Source organism: Palaemon carinicauda, chromosome 28 (genome assembly GCF_036898095.1).
Source record: "Palaemon carinicauda isolate YSFRI2023 chromosome 28, ASM3689809v2, whole genome shotgun sequence".
Lineage (NCBI taxonomy): Eukaryota > Metazoa > Arthropoda > Malacostraca > Decapoda > Palaemonidae > Palaemon > Palaemon carinicauda.
In genome coordinates this window covers 4018941-4045272 of record NC_090752.1, presented here as the reverse complement: position 1 = coordinate 4045272, position 26332 = coordinate 4018941, and the positions used below count along the sequence as shown (strand labels likewise).

At 40.9% G+C, this 26332-nt stretch overlaps 1 long non-coding RNA gene across 3 annotated transcripts in view; it reads left to right on the top strand.

Moving 5' to 3' along the window:
• Positions 1-26332, top strand: part of LOC137621428 (uncharacterized) — a 337042-nt gene that overhangs the window by 275208 nt on the left and 35502 nt on the right. Inside the window, exons 4-7 of one of the 3 annotated variants that reach the window (XR_011040227.1) lie at positions 1620-1724; positions 2312-2423; positions 9527-9628; positions 16935-17047. This is a non-coding gene — a long non-coding RNA (uncharacterized lncRNA). Of the gene's footprint in view, positions 1-1619; positions 1725-2311; positions 2424-9526; positions 9629-16934; positions 17048-26332 lie in introns of those variants that run through there. The other 2 variants (XR_011040226.1, XR_011040225.1) reach the window with 2 other exon arrangements.

The following is a 26332-nucleotide window of genomic DNA, read 5'->3' as shown; positions in this document are numbered from 1 at the left end:
CCTGTTTATCCTCCCACCTAAGAATGAGTATGTAAGGGAACATTTCACAAATTTGGAGGTAATTTTTTTCCCCTAACTATACACACCCGAGTCACTCTGAGTAGCCCGCCAGCACCAACCCCAGACTAAGTCCTGGCTATTATTAGAGTGAGTTGTCTTAGAGCAAGCAATGAGGGAGGAAGGCGCCTCCCAGCTACTGGGCCGGCAACTACCATCTAGTTCTTTACACTTCATTAAATCTTTTAATTGCAGTATTTCAGCTTGCACAATTTTCATTCCCCTATATAAAGGGCTCTGGTTTGTTTAGTTAGAGAAAAATACAAGAAAAATCCAAATTTGTGGTTTTGATCTGCTGTCAATCTTAAATTTTGCGTTGTTCCAAATTTGTTTTTGTTGGGTGATCCCTAGTAAGGATGTGTAATCGGAACTCTATGATCTTATTGAACCAATTCAAAATGAAAAAGTACATTATATTTTACATCATCATCATTGTTATTTCCAAGGATGAACAGTACTGTATGTAGATGTGTCTAACATTATTCTGAACCCAGTCATTCACACAATTGGTGATACCAAAGTTTGTTTTGTATATAAGTAGTGCGAGCAAGTAAGAAAGAAGTTATTGAAGATAGTGTATGGAATAATATACAGTAATGTCTTTGAATGTCCTTTTATATTATGACTTGTCAAGCTAGTTTAATTTTTCATTTCCGTGAATGTGAACTTGGGTGGCAACCCAGCAAAATAAAACTGCTGCTTTTGCACTGGTGCAAATGCTGTCTCTTAAGATTATAAAAATTATTCGACAGTTAGTACAATTCTTAGAACTTAAAATCACTTGTTAAATCATACTGAGGGTTGGGTGGTATGGAAAGGTAGGGACTGGGAACACACAAAGACACTGGATTCAAGAAATTTTCTACAGTATATTCTAAAATACAGTCAAGATTCCTTTGGAACTTAGTCACGATGTTGATGCTATATCAGGCATCAGGTACTCGAGACTAAAGCTATCAATGAAAAAAATCATGCTCAATATCTATTCCATTTTGTCATCAGCAAGTAAAATGCTTGCACATATTGGCACTGTATTAACTTTCGAGCAACTGTAATAGGGAGTTTGGAATATTCAGTACTAGAAGCTTGGATGGTTCTTGTCAATATTAGACACTTTTTTAGTGCTTTGTAGTACAGGACTATGTAAAACGATGGCAAACGATAACGATGCTTTCTAAAGTGTATCTTTGTATCTAAATATCACTTCAGCAAAGGCCTTGGAATTGCAAATCTCTCTAACCTTGACTAGTACACTAGGGGAGAAGGGACGGAAATGCCATACTAGGAATAGATTATATAGCTCTAGATGCTAATTGATCTTTGCCTTGTACAAATACAGAATTAATGTAACTGAAGCATGTGAATTTCCATGTCTGTGCAAGTGGCCATTCTTTGTACTGTGCATGAGAGATTAAAAACACTTTTACACTGTTTTAAGACCTATGTGAATCTTGTGATGGTAGACTACTTCAAACTATGAACAATTGTTAGAATTTACTATTAACTTAATCTGTCTCAAGGTTATGTTTTTAATGTTTTTAAATTTTGTTCTTGTTTTGCAGGTGCAGGTTGAGCTTGAAATGTAATTGATCAGGAGTAAACAACAACAACAACAACTATTAATCCTACTGTTGTCATATCGAACTCTCTAAGTTTGTGTAAACAAGGTAATGTAGAGGAGTATTGTTAGAATTGAAATAAAAATTCCTAACGAGATTAATAAGTAGGAAAGTTATCTATCCAGCATTAGCTAGTGTACTAGAAGAGGGAAAAGTTCCAAGTTTGTAACTGTTTTGTATATAATGTAAAGTAATGTTGTGGTTGAGTGAATATGTAGAATATATTTCATGTTTTGAAGTACAGTAATGAGAACTTACAAGAAGCTAATGGACTCATTTTACAAATATTAATAGTTTATCATTTTCTTTTCATTCTTGATATCAGTTTGTTCATAGGTTGAATAATTCGACTTGCCCATTGCCGATAACTCATTAGCTCTTTTCTTCCCTCCATGTCAATATTGTTGTTTGTGAAGTTAATTTATCTTTTCACAGTGAATTACAGGAAAGTGCCAGTACAAGTGGACAGGCATTTTATTTACTTATTGTGAGGAACATTTAGATTCATTTACATTTATACAAGACTTATTTGTACCTTGACCTAATGTAAATAATTAATAAAAAAAATTAATATTTACAATTTTGAGTGCTACCAAAGTGGAGGCTATGGTTTTTGATTTTGTACACTTTTGCAGGTCGAGTCAATATTGGTGTAAGAGATGATCAAAATATTACTACTGCTCTCATCAGATTTAATGAGCACAAAATGGTTGTGTGAATGATGTAGAACATTTGAAGCCAAATAAGGTAAGGAAAAGTGTAATGTAAAGGTAGAATTTAGATTGCAAAATCATTTATTTTATGTACATAACCAAAGCAATTTTGTTGTCAGAAGGTTTTGCGTTAGGCATTACTGTACTCATTTCTAAACCGCAACCAAGGTTTATTCTTTGACAAATTGTATGCAATCTTCCCTTAACATTTTAAAGGTTTAAATTCTGCTCATGAATGACAGAGGTAAATGGTAGTGACAATGCCCCAGAGACTGACCATATATACATAGGATAGTCCCCTAGCGCCCTCTTCACTCAAGCGAGGACAAGGGAGGGTCAGGTAATGGCTGCTGATGACTCAGCAGATAGACTTGTAGGCTCCTCCCAAATTCCCATCTATAGCTCACAAGGATGATAAGGTTGCAGACACTACAAGAAACTATCCAGCTTGAGGAGGACTCGAACCCCAGTATGGCAGATCGCCAGGCAGGGGCGATTCCATTAGGCTATCAGGTTTAATATATGCTTACAGTATATGATTGTTCTTGGGATGGAGTTTACCTAGTTATACTATATGTGGAAATAGGGGATCTAGGGGTATTGTTAGGGTGGGGCTGCGCATACTCAAGGTTTTCTACAATCGAAGGTATCTACTAACTGATATCCTTAATTTTAAATGTTAAGGTTCGATTGCAGACAAACACTATACACAATTTCTTGGTCAATTGGAATACTTCTTTTCCCTTCTAATGGTGGCCAGATGTCAGTATTTGATTTTTTTTAACTTAGCAGTAGTTTGCCTTTGAAGGGTCCCAATCTCCTACTATTTCTCCTGTGTACTTGTGATTTCCCTTTTATGTTTCTGACATCTCATAATCTTCCATCAACTTGAAGTTTAAGGATTGAAGGTCAGGTCAGTTGCTAGAAAGGTCAAACAGATTTGATGTCATTGATAACACTCGTTTTAAGGAGAATCAACTTTTAGGTATTCTACTTGGAATGAAGGAATGAAATGCTACTATTCTAATACCTTAATTCCCTACTTGGAATGAACTACTACCTATAAAATATCATAAATCTTTCTCCTGGAATCAGTCCTATAAGAAAAAAATTATTAGGACTGTTTAGGGAGAGATAAAAGGGAAAGATCAGTTTCTTTCCAATCATCAAGGAATACAAGAATTTAGGGAATAAAAGCTCAAGAAAAATTTAGAAATGATTTGTTAAAATTGACTTTTGGAAAAAATATATAGGAAACCTGCTAAGCATAGTTAATCAATGGAGATAAAAGTGACTGCTAGAATTAATAAAAAGGTTTTATATGTCAGAGCTTAATGTTTATATTATTAAGTATAAAGGCGTGTGGTTGGAAAAGTGTATGGTAGAGTACTGATTAATGGGATTAAGGATAAAACAGAGAATGCAATCTTAGAAGTACAGGGTTGTTTTAGAAGAGGTAGGGGTTGTATGAATCAGATTTTTACAGTTAGGCAGATATGCAAGAAATATTTAGCAAAAGGTAAGGAAGTGCATGTTGTGTTTATGGATCTGGAGAAAGCGTATGATAGAGTTGATAGGGAAGCAATTTGGAATGTGATGAGGTTATATGGAGTTGGTGGAAGGTTGTAGCAAGCAGTGAAAAGTTTCTAAAAAAGGTAGTAAAGCATGTGTTAGGATAGTAAATGAAGTGAGCGATTGGTTTCCGGTGAGAGTGGGGCTGAGACAGGGATGTGTGATGTCGCCGTGGTTGTTTAACTTGTATGTTGATTGACATCTCCCTCAGGCTGAAGTAGCGAGACTGAGAAATGCTCCTTTCGAGGGCAATTCTTTGTTCCACCCCGAGGATGTCGAGCCAGTGGCAGAGAGGTGGAGGAAGTCCAGTCAGGACTCCCTCATCCAAAAGGTCTTAACAGCTAGACCTTACCCCTCTCAGCCACAGCGGAAAGCACAGTAAAACCCGCAGTCGAAAAGGGCTAGAAACCCAAAACAGCAGGGTAAAAAGGGTGCAAAGCAGGCCTTTCACAGCAAAAAGTCCTTTCGTGGAGGAAGGGGTAAGAAGGGATCTGGCTGAGGCCGGTCCCAATAAGACAGGCAATCCTCCCATTTGCCCACCTGTGGGGGGATGCCTGCAAAGCCGCTGGCAGAAGTGGCTTCACCACGAGGCCGAACTCTGGACGGTTGAGGTGATTCGTTCAGGGTATAGTATCCCGTTCACGCTCTCTCTCCCTCCACTGACTCTAGTGCCGATTCCATCGAACTCCTGTGCAAAGGGATCCGCACAGGAGTTTGCCCTCAGGGCAGAAGTCCAGTCCATGTTGGAGAAGGACGCTCTCCAGGAGGTCCTCGACGGGTCCCCAGGCTTCTACAGTCGACTCTTTCTTGTGAAAAAGGCGTCTCGAGGCTGGAGACCAGTCAACGACCTCTCGGCCCTGAACTGGTTTGTCGAACAGACACCTTTCAGGATGGAGACGGCCGACACAGTCAGACAAGTGATAAGACCCCAGGACTTCATGTGCACTCCAGATCTGAAGGACGCATACTTCCAGATCCCAATTCACCCATCTTCCAGGAAGTATCTGAGATTCATGTTCAATCGGAAGCATTACCAGTTCAGGGTACTGTGTTTCGGTCTTTCCATAGCACCCCAGGTATTCACGAGAGTATTCGCCCTAGTATCATCTTGGGGTCACAGAGTCGGCATCCGTCTCCTAAGATACTTGGACGACTGGCTGATTCTGGCAAACTTGGAGGCGGCCCTTCTTCGCCACTGAGACGAGCTTCTAAGGTTTTGCCAGTATATGGGGATCGTGGTAAACCTCGAGAAGTCTCAACTGCTCCCCTCTCAAGAACTGGTATACCTAGGCATGCGATTAGACACCCTAAGGCACAAAGCGTTTCCATCAGGCGAAAGGATCCAGAGACTGAGGTAGATAGCACAGGTCTTCCTCAGTCGGGAAGAGCTCCCGGCTCAGTATTGGCTTCGCCTTCTCGGTCACCTCTCTTCCCTGACCCGACAGGTCCCCAACAGTCGCCTCAGGATGAGATCCCTCCAGGGGCGACTAAAATCCCAGTGGAACCAACACTCCAATTCCTGGGATCACCTAGTCCGCATAGGGCTAGAGGAACAGTCGGACCTCAGGTGGTGGCTGGCGGAGCCGAACCTCTGCAAGGGGGTCGATCTTCTCGTCTCTCCCCCGGAATTGATTCTTTTTTCGGATGCATCAAAAGAAGGGTGGGGCCTCACGTACTGCACCATTACATCTCTGGCCAATGGTCCGAATCAGAAAGGTACCAGCACATAAATCTCTTGGAGATGAGGCAGCCTTTTTGGCCCTTAGAGAGTTCCACCAGGTCCTGGCGGGGCACTCCGTGGTGTTGATGAGCGACAACACCACGGTAGTAGCTTATCTAAGCAAACAGGGCGGTACCTTTTCGCAGCAGCTGTGCCATCTTGCAGTAGAGATACTCAGATGGGCAGAGGACAACTCGGTGACTCTATCAGCTCGCTTCATTCCGGGCAAGCGGAATGTGTTAGCAGACAAGCTGAGCAGAGTGACTCAGATAGTTGGCACCGAGTGGTCTTTGAATCCTCTGATAGCCAACAAAGTCCTGACTTTGTGGGGTTCCCGACTGCGGATTTGTTTGCAACGGCCCTGAATTTCAGGCTCCTGTTGTACTGCTCCCCAGTCCCAGATCCCCAAGCTCTTTGGCAAGATACTTTCCAACAATGGTGGATAAACCTAGACGCTTACGTGTTTCCCCCGTTCTGTCTGATGAGAAAAGTCCTCAACCAGGTACAGTACGAGCAAGCAACATCTTGCAAATAACCCTCATAGCTGGACACCTCAGGAGATCCACAGAGGCAGTGTACCAGGCGAAGTGGTCAGTTTTCTGTGGTTGGTGTCGTGGAAGGGGTATCTCTCCCCTCGATGCCTCTGTTCCAACCATAGCGGAGTTTCTTGTATACCTTCGGGAAGAAATGCTTCTCTTGGTCTCGGCAGTCAAAGGCTACCGCTCAGCCTGGAGTCTCGCCTTTAGACTGAAAGGAGTCGATATTTCCTCCTCGTTGAAACTTTCTTTGCTCTTACGCAGTTACGAGCTTATTTGTCCCCAGGCAGAGCTAAGACCTCCCCCTTGGAACGTGGTTTGGGTCATCAGGTCTCTGGAGGGCTTCCCCTATGAACTACTATGCCAGGCCTCCGATTGCCACCTCACGTGGAAGATGGTGTTCCTGCTCGCTCTGGCTTCGGCCAAGAGAGTCAGCGAACTTCATGGTCTATCTGCTGATGTCTCCCACTCCAGGAGAGGGGGGGAAGTAATCCTCAACTACATCCCGGAGTTTGTAGCTAAGACTCAAAATCCAGGTGTGCCCGATTCCAGGTTCGGCCCATTCGGATAGAGAGTCTTCGTTCTGTAACCGAAGATCCAGACTAAATGTTACTATGTCCAGTAAGGAGTCAGAGGTGTTACTTAAGAAGAACAGCAAAAGCTCGCCCCCGTGTACGAGCACTTTTTGTCAGCACGGGGAAGGTCAAGACGAGGGTCACGAGGAATACTATTTCCTCCTGGATAAGGAAAGTAATTTAACACGCTCTATATCCAGATCCTCCTCCTGTCCAACCGACCCAGAGCTCATGACGTCAGAGGCATTGCAACGTCTCTGGCATTCAAGAAGAATTTTCCTGTGGCACAGGTATTGCAAGCGGACGTGTGGAAGCATCAGACGACCTTCACAGCATAACTACCTGAAAGACGTAACCCACAGGAGCATGGTAACCTTCTCTATTGGTCCTGTGGTGGCCGCACAACAAATGATCTAATGCCTCAGGCTCCTTGATGGACAAGTAGCAGAGGGTTGAGGGCTGAGGCTACCTGGGTTAGTCTGGGGTGAATGAAAAGAATGTCTGGCTCCCTTCTTTCTTTCTCCTTCTCCTCCCCTGGGGAAACAGCTCCGCAAGACCGAAGCATAGCTGACCTCACCCCTCTGCAGGTAAGATTAATTTCCCTTGTGCATCCTTAGTATGAATAAATACTTTGTTACGTCACCAATACCTTGGAGGGAGGGTATTGGATATGTCTTAGAACTCATGCTTATCCTCGAGTTCCTACATAAAGACAAGCCACGAGTCTCTCTCACACAAGTTTCTGCAGGCCGCTATCATTGAGTTACCTTGTACTGTAACTACTTTGATTTTAGCAAGGGTAGGGTTCCTACTAATTAGATCAAAGATCAATTAGAGGGAACCCCGGGTCATGACCAAGGCCAGTTGGTAGAACTTCCTCTTAAGAGCAAGTCACCCTATAAATAGCGAAGGTTTGTATCTGTGTCGGAACAAATAACAAAATTGGAAATAATTTGTATTTTTCCTAACATACAAACCTGGAGCTATTTATACAAATTGGCCTGCCACCCTGTCCCCCTAGAAGTCCTGCCAGAAAGCAAAAGTGGTTACTCAACCGATAGGTGTGAGTGAGCAGGGTAGCTAGTCTACCCCAACCCCCTACCGCTAACTGGCGTATGGGATAATTATCCCTCGCTAAAATTGTCTTGGCTGGTTTTCAGCGTTGCTGAAAGTAATACCCTATAAATAGCTCCAGGTTTGTATGTTAGGAAAAATACAAATTATTTCCAAATTTGTTATTTCACTCTGATGTCAATCTTAAACTTTGCGTTGTTCCAAATTTGTTTTTGTCTTGTTTGAAAAATCTATTGGGTGATCCCTATTAAGGATGTGTAATCGGAACTCTATGACCTTATTGAACCAATTCAAAATGACAAAGTACATTATATTTTACATCATCATCATCATTGTTATTTCCAAGGATGAACAGTATGTAGATGTTTCTTACATTATTCTGGACCTAGTACTTCACACAATTGGTGATACCAAGAACTTGTTTGGTTTATAAGTAGTGCGAGAGAATAAGAAAGAAGTTATTGAATTTATCGTATGGAACAATATGCAGTAACATTTTTAGTGACATTTATATCTCATGACTTAGTAATCTAGTTTACTTTTTCTTACCATGAATGTTAACTTGGGTGGGAACCTAGTAAAATAAAACTGCTTCTTTTGCACTTGTGTTAATGATGCCACTTCAAGATTATTGGATAGTTAATAACATTTTTGAAACTTTAAATCACTAGGTAAATCATGCTGATGGTTGGTCAGTATGGAAAGGTAAGGACTGGGAACACACAAAGAAGCTGGAATCAAGATATTTCCATTAGTCTAAATTACAGCCAAGATTCCCTTGCAACTTACTAACGATGTTGATGCTATATTAGGCATTGGGTACTTCAGACTAAAGCTGTGAATGAAAAAATCCTGCTCAATGTCTATTTCATTTCATCATTAGCAAGTAAAATGCCTGCACATATTAGTGCTGTATGAACTGCAGAGCAACTGTAATAGGGAGCTTGAAATATTTAATACTAGAAGCATGGATGGTTTTTGTCAATATTGAAAAAATGTTAAGTGTTCCTTGAAGTACAAGCCTATGTAAAACAATGGCAAACAATAACGATGCTTTCTGAAGTGTCTTTGTATCTAAATATCACTTCAGCAAAGGCCTTGGAATTGCAAATCTCTCTAACCTTGACTAGTACACTAGGGGAGAAGGGATGGAAATGCCATACTAGGAATAGATTATATAGCTCTAAATGCAGATTGATCTTTTCCTTGTACACATAATGGCACCTCATAGAATCAGGGGATATTGAGGAAGGAGAAGACTAATTGGTAAGGAACCTCTGGTAGTGGTTCTAACATGCCCCAGTTACTATACGGTACCGACACACTATAAGAGTGAGCTAGCTGGGTTTATTCCTAGCATTCCATGCAACTTTTTTGTCTGATATATTTAGCAGTATTTATACCTTAGAAATGGTGATATAAGGAGCATTTCACTGTCAAAATCAGCATGAAAGCATGAGAATTTGTGTCTGTGCAAGTGGCCATTCTTTATGTACTGTGCATGAGAGACTAAAAACACTTTTGCACTGTTTTAAGACCTATGTGAATCTTGTGATGGTAGACTACTTCAAACTATGAACAATTGTTAGAATTTACTATTAACTTAATCGGTCTCAAGGTTATGTTTTTAATGTTTTTAAATTTTGTTCTTGTTTTGCAGGTGCAGGTTGAGCTTGAAATATAATTGATCAGGAGTAAACAACAACAACAACTATTAGTCCTACTGTTGTCATATCGAACACTCTAAGGTTGTGTAAACAAGGTAATGTAGAGGAGTATTGCTAGAATTGAAATAAAAATTCCTAACAAGATTTTCTGGGGCGGCCTGTGACGGCCGGTGAGAAAGGTCCTTCCTTATACCTTTCCTAATATAAATCTTCCAAATATACTAGAGAAAGATAAAAGCATGGAATGCAGAGGTTACAACCCTCGCGCGAACACCTTGTAGGTGTCGTGTATTAAACAAAGGCGTGTGTAAACCACTATTCACAGGTTGTCTTCCATTTAGATAATCCCTTCATCAATGGGGAGGGCCGTGACAGGCCCTAGATAACATGGTTGAACTCCCCAACGACACCTACCACGCGCGCCCTCTAGGACATCCTTCTTTAATTGGACTTGAAGCAAGCATAGTTTTTTTTGGGCACAGTGTTTTTTCGAAGAATTTCTCGTTATTTCAACATGACTGACGTTGTTACTTCACCCTTACCAATGTTAAGTACCATAGTTTGTTTTGGCAGCTTTTGGCAGTACCGGGCATTTGTTCTATTTCCATTATGGTGGTTTTTAGTTTTGGAAGCGGCTGTCCTGCCGAGGTATCGGCAGCCATTTTGGGTATGTTCGCTTCGGTAAAAATTCTAGTTATTTTTGCCCATCTGGTACTCTGTCAGATAGGTTATATCACTTACGTTTTATGGCCTTTTATGCTATCATTAATTATTATTAATTTTTACTATGGTATTTATTTGCTTGCAAGTCCAATTTGGACCTACGAAGAATAGCGATTTAAGATAGCGTTTTAAAGCATAGTAACGATTTAAAACTTAGCGTTTTAGTCTGTTAATTTGTACCCTCCTGGAGGTTTCGTTTTAGACTATATCCTTGTTTTTTTGTTACGTTGTCGTTATTCTTCGTTATTACTATTACTAAGAAAAGCAATCAATTTTATTAATTTTTCTTATTTATTGTGTGATGTTAATTTTTAATATGTAACCTTGAGAGCGAAAGCATAGAGTGCTCGTTTCCTGTTCTACAGGTATGAGTTATCCGTTCTCTCGTTTTCTTTGAGTAGAGAGGTGAATTTCCCGTTCTCCGTTTTTATACGATCACGGGTTATTCAGGCCTCCTCTCAGTATCAGAATTGATGATAGTACGTTTAATATTATAAACGATTTATTGATGTGGTTACTGTTAATATAGCTAACACTATTATTAGGTACGTTAGTGTATGAGTCATTAATTGGGGTCGTTTTATACCGACACCCTTAGCTCCGCCTTGAGTTATGCTTAGCTCCGCCTTGAGTTATGCTTAGCTCCGCCTTGAGTTATGCTCCGCTATAATGGATACTCATTGGGTGAGAACTAGTTATCGTTCCGGAGCAGATTTTTGGAGTGCAACGGTGAAATCCGGCACTCGGACTCCGGCTGAAGCCTTTTACACACGAACCTTTGTCATGTTTGATCACAATTACACAGTTAAGGCCCCCGTTTTCATCGTATCTCCGGCTTCACTGGAGATAACTCATTCATTGAGGATAATGTTATCGTACCGGAGACGGTCACGATATCACGATGACGGGCCTTTGCTACCGGACCTCCGGTAAAAACAGAGATCAAGCAGGAGTCCAGAACCGGAGTTAACAGTGTGATATCGATGAAGTTTAGAGATTCATGCTATGTGGTTACTGGTTTCTATTATAATTTCTTATTTTATTAAGGTGTTAGCTACTACCATACTCACACATTATTTAAGATTTAAGTGTTTCTGATTGATAAGTCAATGACAAGAATCTCAAGGAACATCCAGACTTATGTCTTCTTTCTTTTTACAGAAAGTCCGCTGCACTGCCAGGGGCTGCTCCGCTGCCTTTACTGATCCCATGGGCCATGATCTATGCCGGGCCCATGCCCATTGCGCCATATCCTTCTCTCGGGAACCGGGACAAGCCCCCTATACGATATGGTTTCCGGAGGCATGCATGCTCTGCTATGAGCTGTCAGCCCTACTCCTGAGCGAGGAGGTAAGTTGGTTCTAGTGTCCCTGTTAATATTCTTTGCGAAGAATTAATTGCTCTTTGTATATTGACTTCAGTTTTGACTTCATCATTAATTCCCTCTCTCCTCTTTCAGGCTGATGATGAATCTCTCAGGTAGGCGAGAGCTACTCTCCGGCCTTGGGTGTCAGGGTTTGGGAGGAATGCGCCTGCTGGCGCACCCTATCTCCTTGATGGAGACATGGCTTCTCGCCTATTCCCAGGCTCTACTACTGCAGCAGTTCCACCGGAGACAGCGGCCCCGTTAATTGAAGTGATTAGAGAAACCATTCTAACTGAGGAAGAGGTTTTAGTGACGGAGGCCGAGCCCTACCTAGGTCTGGACGAGGAACCCATGGATGAGCAGGTAGGTGGTGTTGAGTTGGTGGACCCCCTTTCACCCCACACTCCTTCTTCTACTACTTCCTTTCACGGCTTTGATAAACCTACGGCTTCTCCTCTAGGTCCCTCCATTCCTGTACGACCCAAGGTGAAGCCACTACGTACCTTTAAGCCTTCAGCTTTGCCATTATCAGTGTCACCGGTTCCGGGACCCTCAAAGGATCCTGATGTTCATATTGCTATACCTAAAACCGTGACTCCTAAGAAGTCAAAGTCTACTAAGTCCAGGGCTTCGTTAGAGGATCAGGCTCGGGAGCCCCCTTTATCCGCCGCCATGGTCAGGGATATTGTGAAAGAGCAGATACAACAATATCTTCAACAGTCTAGGGCAGACCGAGGAGCTATGACGGAGCTCAAAGATATGGTGGCAAGTCTCATCCGTTCCGGAACTCAGATGCCCCCTCCTTCAGCCCCGGACGCATCGAAGTTACCTCCCTTCGAGAAAAACAACCCTTGGAGGTTTGCCTTACATGCTCCATATATTGATGGTGCCATAACTCTAGAGGGCATAGGCACCCGTCCTCTAGAGGTCTTAGAATTTTACCCTCCGGGACTAGAATTCCCATTCAACGGCTTCGTCCGATTGAAAGAACATGCCTTGGTTAGGTTAGACAAGGTACCGAAGGAAACGGTAATATTCCCTAAAGAGCAGGCCCAATCTTTCTGGGCCAGGACGTTGTCAGACTGGGGTTGCACTAATTCCAAGCTCACCCCACACAAAGGAGCCTACACCATATTTACAGCTTCTCCAGGTATTACCTTGCCTATTACAGATAAAGTGGCAGCTCTTACTTTTCAGGCTATCAAAGAAGGTTCTGCCATGCCAGCTCTTAAAGAGACCGATCCCACCTCCATGCTCATTCCGAGTACCGTTACTATCTGGGATGATGCCCCCGCTACTTTCACAGTAGGGAAGTTAGACCCAGACTGTGCCTCTAATCTGTTCTCCGAGAAGCTTCCTAAATTACCAGATATTCTTCTCAAGACTGAGTTTGAGGCACGGAATAGGTTGGCTAGGTCTCTCCACTCCATTACCTCCGTGGAGTCCCTAACCTCACTTTACCCGACCGAGACCATGTTCCGGGTATTCACAAAGAACCTGTCTCTGTCCTTCCAAATCGACTTACACGAGTTTTGTTCGGCTCGGGTTAGTTGCAGGAAGCACGTTCTTTCTGAGGCCACGATCAGGCATGAACCGAATAGGCTGATAGCTTCCCCCTGCTGGGGTAAGAACCTTTTTCCTCAGGAGGAGGTGAACAAGGTACTACAAGACGCTGCGAGAGCAAATCAAAATTTGCAAGTGAGGTGGGGCCTCACTGCCAAAAAGAGGGTTGAAGGGATAAAAACAGCCCTGGAGTGCAACAGAGCTACGAAGAAAGTACTTCGTTTTCTCGCCAACCTGGGATTTCGGGTCAATCTCCAAAAATCCCGCCTACTTCCATCAGACCGCTTCGAATGGTTAGGCATACAGTGGAACCTTGCACGGCACAAGCTGGTTCTACCTCCCAAAAAGGTAAGAGAAATAGCTTCCAAGGTCAAGAATTTTCTAAAACACAGGCAGGTGTCCAGAAGAGCCTTAGAAAGAATCCTCGGCCTTCTTCAATTCGCCTCAGTAACAGATCGCCTATTGAAAGCCAAACTCAAAGACATCAATCGAGTTTGGAGAAAGAGAGCCACAGTACCTTTAAGAGACAAGGTCTCGAAAATCCCCTCTGTCTTGAAAATGAGATTACAGCCATGGTCCGAACCGAAGAACCTTTCCAAATCGGTTCCTCTTCAATTCCCACCCCCACTAGTGACAATTCATACAGACGCGTCTCTGAGTGGATGGGGGGGTTACTACGAACGTCAGATGTTTCAGGGCTCTTGGTCACCCGCCATGAAACACTTCCACATCAATGTTCTCGAAGCCATGGCAGTGTTCTTGACCCTGAAGAGGCTCTCTCCTCCGAGGTCGACCCACATCAGAGTAGTGTCAGACAGCACAGCCGTAGTACACTGCATCAACAGAGGAGGATCCAAGTCGCCCAACCTGAATCAGATCCTGGTCACTATCTTCACCTTGGCAGCAGAAAAGAACTGGTTCCTGTCAGCAACCCACCTAGCGGGAGTCCAGAATGTGATAGCGGACTCACTATCCAGGACGAAACCACTGGAATCAGAATGGTCTCTGGACATAATTTCATTCCGGTGGATACTCAGGCTGGTTCCGGGCCTTCAGGTAGATCTATTCGCAACTCAGATGAATCACAAACTTCCTTGTTATGTGACACCAAACATGGACCCTCAGGCTTATGCCATAGACGCATTAACCCTGGATTGGAACCATTGGAGGAAGATTTACCTATTTCCACCAGTGAATCTTCTAATGAAAGTATTGCACAAACTACGCTCCTTCCGGGGGACAGTGGCCTTAGTAGCACCTCACTGGCCAAAGAGCAGTTGGTTTCCTCTCCTCCTCGAGCTGAAACTCCGACCCTTCCGGATTCCATTCCCCAAACTAACCCAAGTAATTCAAACACAGACTGTGTCAGATTCCTCAAGGATAGCCAAAACCCTAACTTTGTGGACTTCATGAAGTTTGCAGCTCATAAAGACGCAAACATTGACCCGGAAAACGTTCTCTTCATCGAAGCGGACAAAAGGGACTCGACAATTCGTCAATATGATTCGGCTGTTAAGAAATTAGCAGGTTTCCTAAAGAATTCAGACCACACTCGTATGACTCCGAATTTAGCCATCTCGTTCTTTAGGTTCTTATTTGACAAGGGCTTGGCGGCTAGCACTATAACTACCATCAAGTCAGCTTTGAAGAAGATATTCCTGGTTGGGTTTAACATTAATCTAGCTGATTCCTATTTCTCATCTATTCCAAAAGCATGTGCTAGGCTTCGGCCGTTGGATCGGCCACAAAAAGTCTCTTGGTCTCTGAACAATGTCCTCAAACTCGCGTCGGACACTGACAACGAGTCCTGCTCTTATATCACTCTGCTTAGGAAGACGTTATTTCTATCAGCTATGGCCTCAGGTGCTAGAATCTGAGAACTAGCAGCGCTCTCACGTAACCCAGAAAACATAGATTTCCTCCCTACAGGCGAAGTACTGCTTACCCCAGACAGAGCTTTCCTAGCAAAAAATGAGGACCCGCAAAATAGGTGGTCCCCTTGGAAGATCATCTCTCTTCCCCAGGATCCTTCGCTGTGTCCAGTCACTACTCTCAGGACCTTTTTAGCTAGATCTGCCACCCGCTCGTCTGGCCCCTTATTTATCAGGGAACAAGGTGGTACTTTGACCATTCAAGGTATCAGACAACAAATCCTCTACTTCATTAAACATGCTAACCCGGAATCATTTCCCCATGCTCATGATATACGGTCAATAGCTACCTCTATCAATTACTTCCAGAACATGGACTTTGATGACCTTAAAAAATACACGGGTTGGAAATCTCCTATGGTTTTCAAACGCCACTATCTAAAGAACTTACAGGCCCTTAAATACCCTACGGTTGCAGCGGGGAGTCTTATCTCCCCCCATTAATCTCTGATTATTTCTTTATTCCATCTCTTCTCTCCTCCCTCCTGACCACCTCTCACACCACGTCGCCACTCTCCTGGGTGGTTCGTTAGCCCTAAGTTATTTTGCCATGTTTAATTGTTATGATTTAACTGTTATTGTAATTACCATTCCTGTAAAGTTTAGATATGCTTAGACATGTAAGGTTGATTCCTTTCACGACGGGACACTCAGGTGATCCCTGGTCCTCATATTATTTTAGCATTACATCCCCTATGCTTATGGCTAGTTTATGATTTATGTTTACTTACAGTATTATAATATTGCCTTACATGGTGTTTGTTTTCTCCTTATTATGTTATTAATTTATTGGGCTTGGAAGGCATTCTCTGGTACATTCTCACCGGCCGTCACAGGCCGCCCCAGAAAAGGGATTTTGACGAAGGAAAAATCTATTTCTGGGAAGAGGCCTGTGACGCCCGGTGAAACCCTTCCCGGTTATTTGATACGGACCCCACCCCTCTTTTTTCCTTGCCAAGCCATATGTTCTTGCAGAAGGATGTCCTAGAGGGCGCGCGTGGTAGGTGTCGTTGGGGAGTTCAACCATGTTATCTAGGGCCTGTCACGGCCCTCCCCATTGATGAAGGGATTATCTAAATGGAAGACAACCTGTGAATAGTGGTTTACACACGCCTTTGTTTAATACACGACACCTACAAGGTGTTCGCGCGAGGGTTGTAACCTCTGCATTCCATGCTTTTATCTTTCTCTAGTATATTTGGAAGATTTATATTAGGAAAGGTATAAGGAAGGACCTTTCTCACCGGGCGTCACAGGCCTCTTCCCAGAAATAGATTTTTCCTTCGTCAAAATCCCTTAATAAGTTGGAAAGTATCTATCCAGCATTAGCTAGTGTACTAGAAGAGGGAAAAGTTCCAATTTTGTAACTGTTTTGTATATAATGGAAAGTAATGTTGTGGTTGAGTGAATATGTAGAATATATTTAAAGTTTTGAAGTACAGTAATGAGAACTTTCAAGAAACTAATGGACTCATTTTGCAAATATTGATAGTTTATCATCCCTCTTTTCTCCTTGATGTCAGTTTGTTCATAGGTTGAATAATTCGACTTGCCCATTGCCGATAACTCATTAGCTCTTTTCTTCCCTCCATGTCAATATTGTTGTTTGTGAAGTTAAATTATCTTTTCACAGTGAATTACAAGAAAGTGTGGGTAAACTGTCGACTTATTGTGAGGAACATTTAAATTAATTTATATTTATACAAGACTTATTTGTACCTTGACATAATGTAAATAGTTAATAAAAGAATCATTATTTACAATTTTGAGTGTTGCCAAATTGAAGGCTATGGTTTTTGATTTTGTACACTTTTGCAGGTCGAGTTAGTATTGGTGTAAGAGAAGAAGATCAAAATACTACTACTGATCAGATTTAATGAGCACAAAATGGTTGTGTGAATGATGTTGAACATTTGAAGCCAAATAAGGTAAGGAAAAGTGTAATGGAAAGGTAGAATTTGGATTGCAAAATCATTTATTTTATGTTCATAACCATAGCAATTTTGTTGTCAGAAGGTTTTGCGTTAGGCATTACTGTACTCATTTCTAAATCACAACCAAGGTTTATTCTTTGACAAATTGTATGCAATCTTCCCTTAACATTTTAAAGGCCGCTCATGAATGGCAGAAGTAAAGGGTTGTGACAATGCCTCAGCTAGCAAGACATTGTCCTATAGACTGACCATATATACATATGATAGTCCCCCAAGCCCCCTATTCACCCAACCTAAGATAAGGAGGGTCAGGCAATGGCTGCTGATGACTCCTCAGCAGATAAGACCTGTAGGCTCCTCCCAAATTCCCATCTATTTCTCACAAGGATGATGAGGTTGCAGACACTACAAGAAACTATCCAGCTTGAGGAGGACTCGAACTCCAGTGTGGCAGATGGCCAGGCAGGGACGTTTCCATTAGGCCATCAGGTTTAATATTTGCCTTTAGTATATGATTGTTCTTGGGATGGAGTTTACCTAGTCGTACTGTATGCGGAAATAGGGGATCTAGGAGTATCGTTAGGGTGGGCAGTACATACTCAAGGTTTTCTACAATGGAAGGTATCAGGTGACTAATATCCTTGATTTTAAATGTTAAGGTCCGATTGCAGACAAACATTATACACAATTTCCTGGGCTATTGGAATATTTCTTTTCCCTTCTAATGATGGCCAGATGTAAAAAAAAGTCTGATTATTTTAACTGGTAGTAGTATGCCTTTGAAGGGTCCCAATCCCCTACTATTTCTCCTTTGTACTTGTGATTTCCCTTTCATGCTTCTGCTGTCTCTCATAATCTTCCATCACCTTGAAGTTTAAGGATTGAAGGTCAGGTCAGCTGCTAGAAAGATCAAACAGATTTTCTGTCATTGATAACACTTGTTTTAAGGAGAATCAACTTTTGGATATTCTACTAGAATGAAGGAATGAAATCCTACTATTCAAAAACCTTAACTCTTTACTTAAAATGAAATGATACCAGTAAAGTGTCATATTTTTGTCCTGGAATGAGTCCAATAAGAAAATAATTATTATGATTTTTGATAGAGATATAAGAGGAAAGATCAATTTATCTGTAATCATCAAGGGATACAAGAACTTGTGGAATAAAAGCTTAAGAAATAATTTAGTAATAATTTGCTAGAATTATTTTTGGGAAAATATATAAGAAACCTGCCAAGCATAGTTAATCTATTAAGATAAAAGTATAAAAGAAATAATGAAAATTTTTGTATGCCAGAGATTAAAGTTCATGTTAAAGCATAAAAAATATAATGAAAAAGGACATATGGCTGTCATATGGCCAAGTGAATATTCTATCGTTTGCTAATTTGTCATGAAATCACTATATCTCCTTAGCTTAGGCCTATAGAATAAAAAAAGAATAGTATTCTAGTACAATATACAGTAATTATTTGATAAATTAATTTTTACACGAGACTTCAATCATGGCACTTGACTAAGAGAAAGTCCATACAATTGAGAAGAGTAAAGAAATAGTCTTTTATGTTAACCTCACTAGATATCTAGCCTGCTATTTTGTGTGCATCAGTGACCACATTCACCAGTATTGGCCGGGCAAAGATGTATATCTTTTATGCCTTCATTTTAACATTTAGATTATGAAAATCACAACGCCTGTGCAAAATACATTACTAGCAGACATACTATTTTATATTTTTGTGAGAGCAATTTGATTTTGTTTCCCAGATTACGGGAAAAAGGAGAAGCAAAATACTCTATGATAATCTAGAAGATAGGACATATGAAGTACTGTAGTTGGGGATCTTTTGTTTAGAGAAGAGATTATTAAGTACAAATAAATCTTTCTGACATGATGCAGTAATCACTCATTCATCAGCACTTCAAATACCCTTTCAATCACCTCGACTGAAATGTTTAAAGCTACACATTACCCGTATTTAAATGTAAAAGCCTTAAATGACAAAAGAATAAATAAAACAATGCAAATATTGAACACTCCCAAATAGGAGGGGAATACCAATGATGTTACAATGAGAATGGTGTTTGCTCATTGTCTAAGGGATGTGGTAGCTACCCTATCTAGGCATTGTATCGGGGATTAATCTACGTCGCTTCAGTATCACAAGCTATCAATCGGCAGTATCACAGTGCGTAAAAGAATAATCGACTAATGCATAACGCTGTGCAGAAGTGTGTGCTGCTAAATGTTTCTGCACAAACCATAAGAGGAGCTGTTGTGAATGACAATGCCACTGTTATATCAGAATTTATTTTTTACTGATTTGTCTATTTTCTAATTTTATTGTAGAAATTGGGTGATTAATACACCAGATTGATAAGCATATCCCTGATAATGGTTTAGTGACATGTTATAAGCATATTTGCTGGATGACTTATGTACAGCATTATTACCCCCACTTGCATTTCTTTCCCCTAACTTTGTAACATTAATGCTAACAACAATATAAAGTTAAAACTAACTTAGCAGTTTTCCATGTTTTATAAGACTACAGCTTAATTTTTGCTTGCATCATCTCATTGCTGTGTTTGGCACACTTAGCAAAGCCAGCCCCTTTAAAATATTTTCAGTCTGCAGTTTTGTTTTTATGAGTATTATCTTCTAACAACTGGAAGACGACAGTGCATTGCATCGGAAACTTTGTTCCGAACTGAGAATTAGACCAGAGTTAGGGACTGATTAGTATCCTTCCCTAATTGACACCATACTACAGGACAGTATAACTCCTCCTCTTATCATTCTCCACATTCACAAGCCAGTACGCACTTAACATTCTTACTGAACCAGTCGGTATGTGTACATTGCTCAGTTACTATGGCTTGCTAAGTATACCTTTTTTCCATCATACTTGAGGGAGTAATTTCTGCTCTGGGTTCATCTGCACAAAATGCAGTCTTATTTGTACTTCGCCATTCAGGGCATAAACATACACAGTATTGCACTTCCTCCTTTCCACAAATGAATTGCATTGTGCATTGTATGGGTATTTGAAGTGCTGATGAATGAGGGTTTATTGTATGATGAAATTTTTTTTTTCTCTTCCATACTTTCTTCACAAAACTAAAGTTTGCAACTACTACTCATCAGGTTATTATAAGTTGAATTATTTCAGTAAATCTTCCTTGAGAAACATGTGCTATTTATTTTTTCAATGGTAGCTCTTCTAAAGTAAGTACTGAAATAAGTAATTTGAATATGTAAATTATTCCTTTCCCAAGTTCCTGTAATCTGGGCAGTTGAACTATAATTTAAGCATCATTTTCAGAAAATAAAAAACTGAGATAATGGTTTACACAGATGAAGCATTTTTACTGGTCCAACACTAATAGTGTGGTCACTATGGGTGAAAGGTTAACACAATTTTATCTCTCAAGACTCCTTCTTAGTTACATGTTATAATGCTTACATAATTTACTGAATATTGCCAGAAATTTTCATTTGGGAATGAATGCCCAGCAGTGATTAAATAACAAAATTGAGCAAGGTCAGCAGTAGTTATATTGTGTGAACTACCCCATGTACTGACAAATCATCCTCATCAGTGGAAAAGTTTTTTTTGTAGTCCTTTTTTATGGAGATCATCTTTCTCCACAAGCTCATCCCTATTTGTGACCGCTGTAATGGTTCTTCAATGCATTCTTCCATTTCCTTCGGTCCTGTGCATCTTCCTCGCTCAATTCCAACTCCCTCATATCTCTCTTCACACAGCTAATCCATCGCAATTTTGGTTTACCTAACCTTCTCCCACCAGGTAGTCCCATATCCATCATCATCCTTATCCCACGGTCTTCCTCTCGTTTCTCTATATGTCCATACCATCTCCATCTACTTGGTTGAAGCTGGTGTTATTTTGAGAGTGCCTCTAACATGTTTGTTCTTAATTTCATATCCTTTGTATTAAGTCCACATTGTCATCTCGGTATCCTCATCTCTGTTACATCAATCCTGTTCTCATGTCTCTTAGTTGCCCATGTTTCAGACGAGTACAACATTGCAGGTCTCACCATCTGGAGCTCGATCCTGCTTTTTAGCTTTTTTGGCATCCTACTATCAAACAGCACCCCACTACATTTCCTACAGCTATTCCACCCTGATTCTATTCCTCCAGTCAACTCTTCATCTAGATCTCCTGTATTTTGGATCACAGACACCAGATATCTAAAAATTTCTACCTCTTCCAACTTACGAAAATCAATCTAAAGATCTCCCCCTCTCCCCTTCCTCGAATTCCCAGCGCATTCCTTGTCTTGATTCACGTTATTCTCAGATCCCTCTCTCCAGACTATTCCTCCATCCCTCTGCTTTAATATTTAGTTCTTCATCACCAGTAGCACACACGAATCCTCTGCATATAGAATTGTCTAGGAGATTTCATGTTTAAGATCTTCGTGAAGGCATACATGCACATTGAATACCTCACAGTCTCCTGCTTCACATCAAACCATTGTTGAACAATTTTCATACATATCCCTAACCAGAATTACATATACTTCAGGTATTCCTTGGGCCCTTAAACTTCTCAAATCTCTTCTCATGGTACACGGTCATATGCCTTTTCCAGATCAATAAATATCGTATAGAAGCTCTTTCTTCCTTCTGTATATTTCTGTTAGTTGCCGTCAGAAAATATTGCATCTGTTGTCCTCTTGCCTGGCATGGAACCTTGTTGGATGTCTAAAATATGCACCAACCCTCTCAGTCTTCCATCTCTGATTCTCACCCAGATTTTGAAGGTATGAGATAGTAATGTTATCCCTCTATAATTTCAACAATCCATTACATCTCCCTTTCCTTTGTATATGTGGATCAGAATACTCATCTTCCAGGCAGCTGGCATCTTTCCACCTTTCCGAATAGCATTTAGAAGCTTATAAAGCACATTACTCCGTCTTGACCCAAATACTTCCAAATCTCAGCTTGTAACTTTTCTGGTCCCGTCGCTTTTCCATTCTTCATGCTTTTTAAGGTTCCCTCAACTTCCACTCTCAAGTTATCTCTTGAATTGGACCAGAAATGCTTTCCATTTCCTCTGTGGGTATTCTTTCATTTTCTTCATTCATTAACCTTTCAAAATAGCTTCTCCATCTTTTCTTTATTTCATTGTCACCTCTCAAATCATTGCCATTTCCATCTTTGTTTTAACTGGTTTTACATCTTTACCCATTTGATTCCACTCTGCTGAGCTTCTAAATATTTTTCCTCCCCTTCTCATGTTTCTAGTTCTTCATAAAGTTTATCGTGCAAACCCCCTTTCCTTCACTCACTGCACAATTTGCAATCCTATACTCCTCACCTTTATTCTCCTCTGATGTTTTCCAGATTCTTAGTTTCTCTCTCTTGGTTATAAGGATGTTTCCTATTTGTTTTGAGTGTTTCCAGTATTTACGTTTCATGACCAGGTCTCTTTTCCATTCTTTCTTTTACCTGATGATCATCTTCATATATCTATTCCTATTGTCTTTATATCTGCTATCACACATCCGGTGTGATCTGTGTCCTGTATGTTGTCTAACTCTGTCTACAAAAGCTTCCTGTTTCTTTGTATCTTTCAATTTCCACCAACAGATCTAACTGATGCCCTTTATACTTTTCCATTTCTTCTTTGCTTCAACTCTAATATCTGTTAGTAATGTTCTATGTTGGCTTGTCAATTGCTCGTAAGGCAGGGTCTTACTGTTTTGACTGCCATCGCAAACTCCTTTCCTACTAGTATATAATCAATTGGGAAAAAGCATTGCAACTTCTATATGTTATCAGGTGATTTTCTTCTTTGATAAACATTGTGTTAATGATTTTCATTCTATATGATGGGAATCAGTCAAGAATACTCTTTCCCTTAATATTTTGCACTCCTAGCACATACCCCCCATGAACCTCTTCAAATCCTCTGTTAGTAGCACCAACATATCCATTAAAATCTCCCCCTACCAATAGTCTTACGGTAACTAGTACCTCCTGTAAGGCTCCATCTAATTCCATCCAGGTGGTTTCATTTTCAACCTGGGGTTGTACCAATTTGTGGTGCTTAAACACTTATGATGCTCCAATTTTCTCCAAACCATTCTAATTTCATTTTAATGATACAATCTTTTACTCTAACCAGTTCCAGTACATAGTCTTTCAAGTCAGGGGACAAAATTATTCCCATGTCATTCCTTCTGTGTTCTAACATAGTACATCTTGTATCATGGGCCAATTTCTGCAGCTCGTTCTCCCTTCCACTTTGTTTCCTGTACAGTACTAGCCGAATGCCAATTTTCTTATCATTCATCATTTTAACAATTGCAAAGCTTTTTCCTGTCATCGTCCATACATTAAGTGAGGCCATTCTGACATCCTTTGGGTTGTCAAACCTATATCGGATTTTCTTGTTTAGCCTTCTCCATCCTTTGGAAGGCAACCTTTGCCTATTTTCCACAAGTCTCGGGCGAGGGCCTTGCGCATCGCTTCTGAAGTATGCCCCAGCCATGTTTGGATTCCCGTGTTGCTGAACCATCATAAAAGATTGGGGTGGGGATAACCTGCAACAAATCCGATCTAGTTGTTTCTGTCCTGTTATGTCATCAGGGCTAGGTCTTTGTCTCCATTTTGCACGATTGCCTGAGCCTTCATATGGGTGTTCAATCATTTTGTCTTTGCAGCATCCCTTTGGACCCTACCCACACCACTCTAGTATTTAGCCTTCTATTTACCTCCTGTCCCACTTCTTCCAACTACAGTAACTGTCTAATATCTTTGAACTTGACTTTATAATGCATTTGGGTCTTTTCTTCATGTTGCTCTGACACTGAGTAAGCTCCCTGGCCTCTGCTGGGTTTTAAGGCTGAAATTCATAAATGCAGTACATGTTTTTGAGATCTACCTTTTTCTAGCATCAGGACTCCTCTCATCCACCCTGTACAGAGGTTAGTGCCATCAGTGCAACTCGTTTTGTGTACTTAAATATTAAATAAGGGGTCTCTATAGCATTTCCTCAGGTTTTAGATGCACTTTCATAATATCCTTCTATTATACCCATGTTCTTGTATCGTTTCCTCTATCTTGCTGTCCAGCCTCTTTCAGCCTTTACTTCACAGTGTAACTGGAGGTTTGTCCTTTAGTTGCACTTGGTCACTGAATGGCCACACAGGCTCCAGTGTCTGGTTGTGTAGATACATAAATCCAGTCCATCTTCTCAAATTCCTGGCGTATAATACAATCTTCCCATCGTACTCTAGCCATGATTGTGAAACATTCTAGGTCACAACTTATCAAAATTTATTGCCTGTAATTTCCTTAAATGGAACACCAATGTTTAACTTTGCCTGGTAGTAATCTCCTGAAACTTTCTCAGAATATCATGCATACATTTCTTTGTCCTAAGTAGGGATTATTGTACTTGAGATGTGATCTGAATGCAAGAAGCCCCAAATCTGGCTACCCTTCACAACAAGAACTTCTTCCAAAGAAGTTACTGCTTGAAACTTCCCAATGTTCTGTACATAAATAACCATAACTGGATATTTTATCCATATTGTAGTGCTGGAAGTCGCAAATATGGCATGTATCATAACAAGCTTTGGAAATGTCCTCCAAAGTTTCACACTTTTATTATGTTCACATATACTCTCTTCGGTCTTAGGTAGATATTACAAGAAGTTTTCTTAGCTTGGTGGTTTTATCAGAATTTGTCACTCCTTTTACAATAACTAGATTATCAGCTTTAGTAGCAAAATACTTCTTAATACTTAAAATTTCCTCTAGACCTCTGTGCTCTGTGTTGCATAGTCATTACCATTAGTTCCTGAGGTCACTTTCAAGGCCAGTTCAACTGAAGGATTGATTTTTTCAAAATGTTGCACATTCTCCTCTTGTCATAAATAGCTACTTTATTGCCAGAAATTTCTTGTGCTTGGTTGCAGTGCCTAGAAGTACTAATTTTAAGCACAACATACTTGGGTATAGTGAAGGATCTGGGCGATTTTGAAATTTACTTTCAAGGTATACACTACAATCTTGGACATTTTTCATTGTTAATTTTAATAATAAATAGGCTGTCAAAAAGTATGACTATTGGTCAGGCTTCTGTGGTAATAAAGGGATTTTGACGAAGGAAAAATCTATTTCTGGGAAGAGGCCTGTGACGCCCGGTGAGAAAGGTCCTTCCTTATACCTTTCCTAATATAAATCTTCCAAATATACTAGAGAAAGATAAAAGCATGGAATGCAGAGGTTACAACCCTCGCGCGAACACCTTGTAGGTGTCGTGTATTAAACAAAGGCGTGTGTAAACCACTATTCACAGGTTGTCTTCCATTTAGATAATCCCTTCATCAATGGGGAGGGCCGTGACAGGCCCTAGATAACATGGTTGAACTCCCCAACGACACCTACCACGCGCGCCCTCTAGGACATCCTTCTGCAAGAACATATGGCTTGGCAAGGAAAAAAGAGGGGTGGGGTCCGTATCAAATAACCGGGAAGGGTTTCACCGGGCGTCACAGGCCTCTTCCCAGAAATAGATTTTTCCTTCGTCAAAATCCCTTTTCTGGGGCGGCCTGTGACGGCCGGTGAGAATGTACCAGAGAATGCCTTCCAAGCCCAATAAATTAATAACATAATAAGGAGAAAACAAACACCATGTAAGGCAATAATATAATACTGTAAGTAAACATAAATCATAAACTAGCCATAAGCATAGGGGATGTAATGCTAAAATAATATGAGGACCAGGGATCACCTGAGTGTCCCGTCGTGAAAGGTATCAACCTTACATGTCTAAGCATATCTAAACTTTACAGGAATGGTAATTACAATAACAGTTAAATCATAACAAATAAACATGGCAAAATAACTTAGGGCTAACGAACCACCCAGGAGAGTGGCGACGTGGTGTGAGAGGTGGTCAGGAGGGAGGAGAGAAGAGATGGAATAAAGAAATAATCAGAGATTAATGGGGGGAGATAAGACTCCCCGCTGCAACCGTAGGGTATTTAAGGGCCTGTAAGTTCTTTAGATAGTGGCGTTTGAAAACCATAGGAGATTTCCAACCCGTGTATTTTTTAAGGTCATCAAAGTCCATGTTCTGGAAGTAATTGATAGAGGTAGCTATTGACCGTATATCATGAGCATGGGGAAATTATTCCGGGTTAGCATGTTTAATGAAGTAGAGGATTTGCTGTCTGATACCTTGAATGGTCAAAGTACCACCTTGTTCCCTGATAAATAAGGGGCCAGACG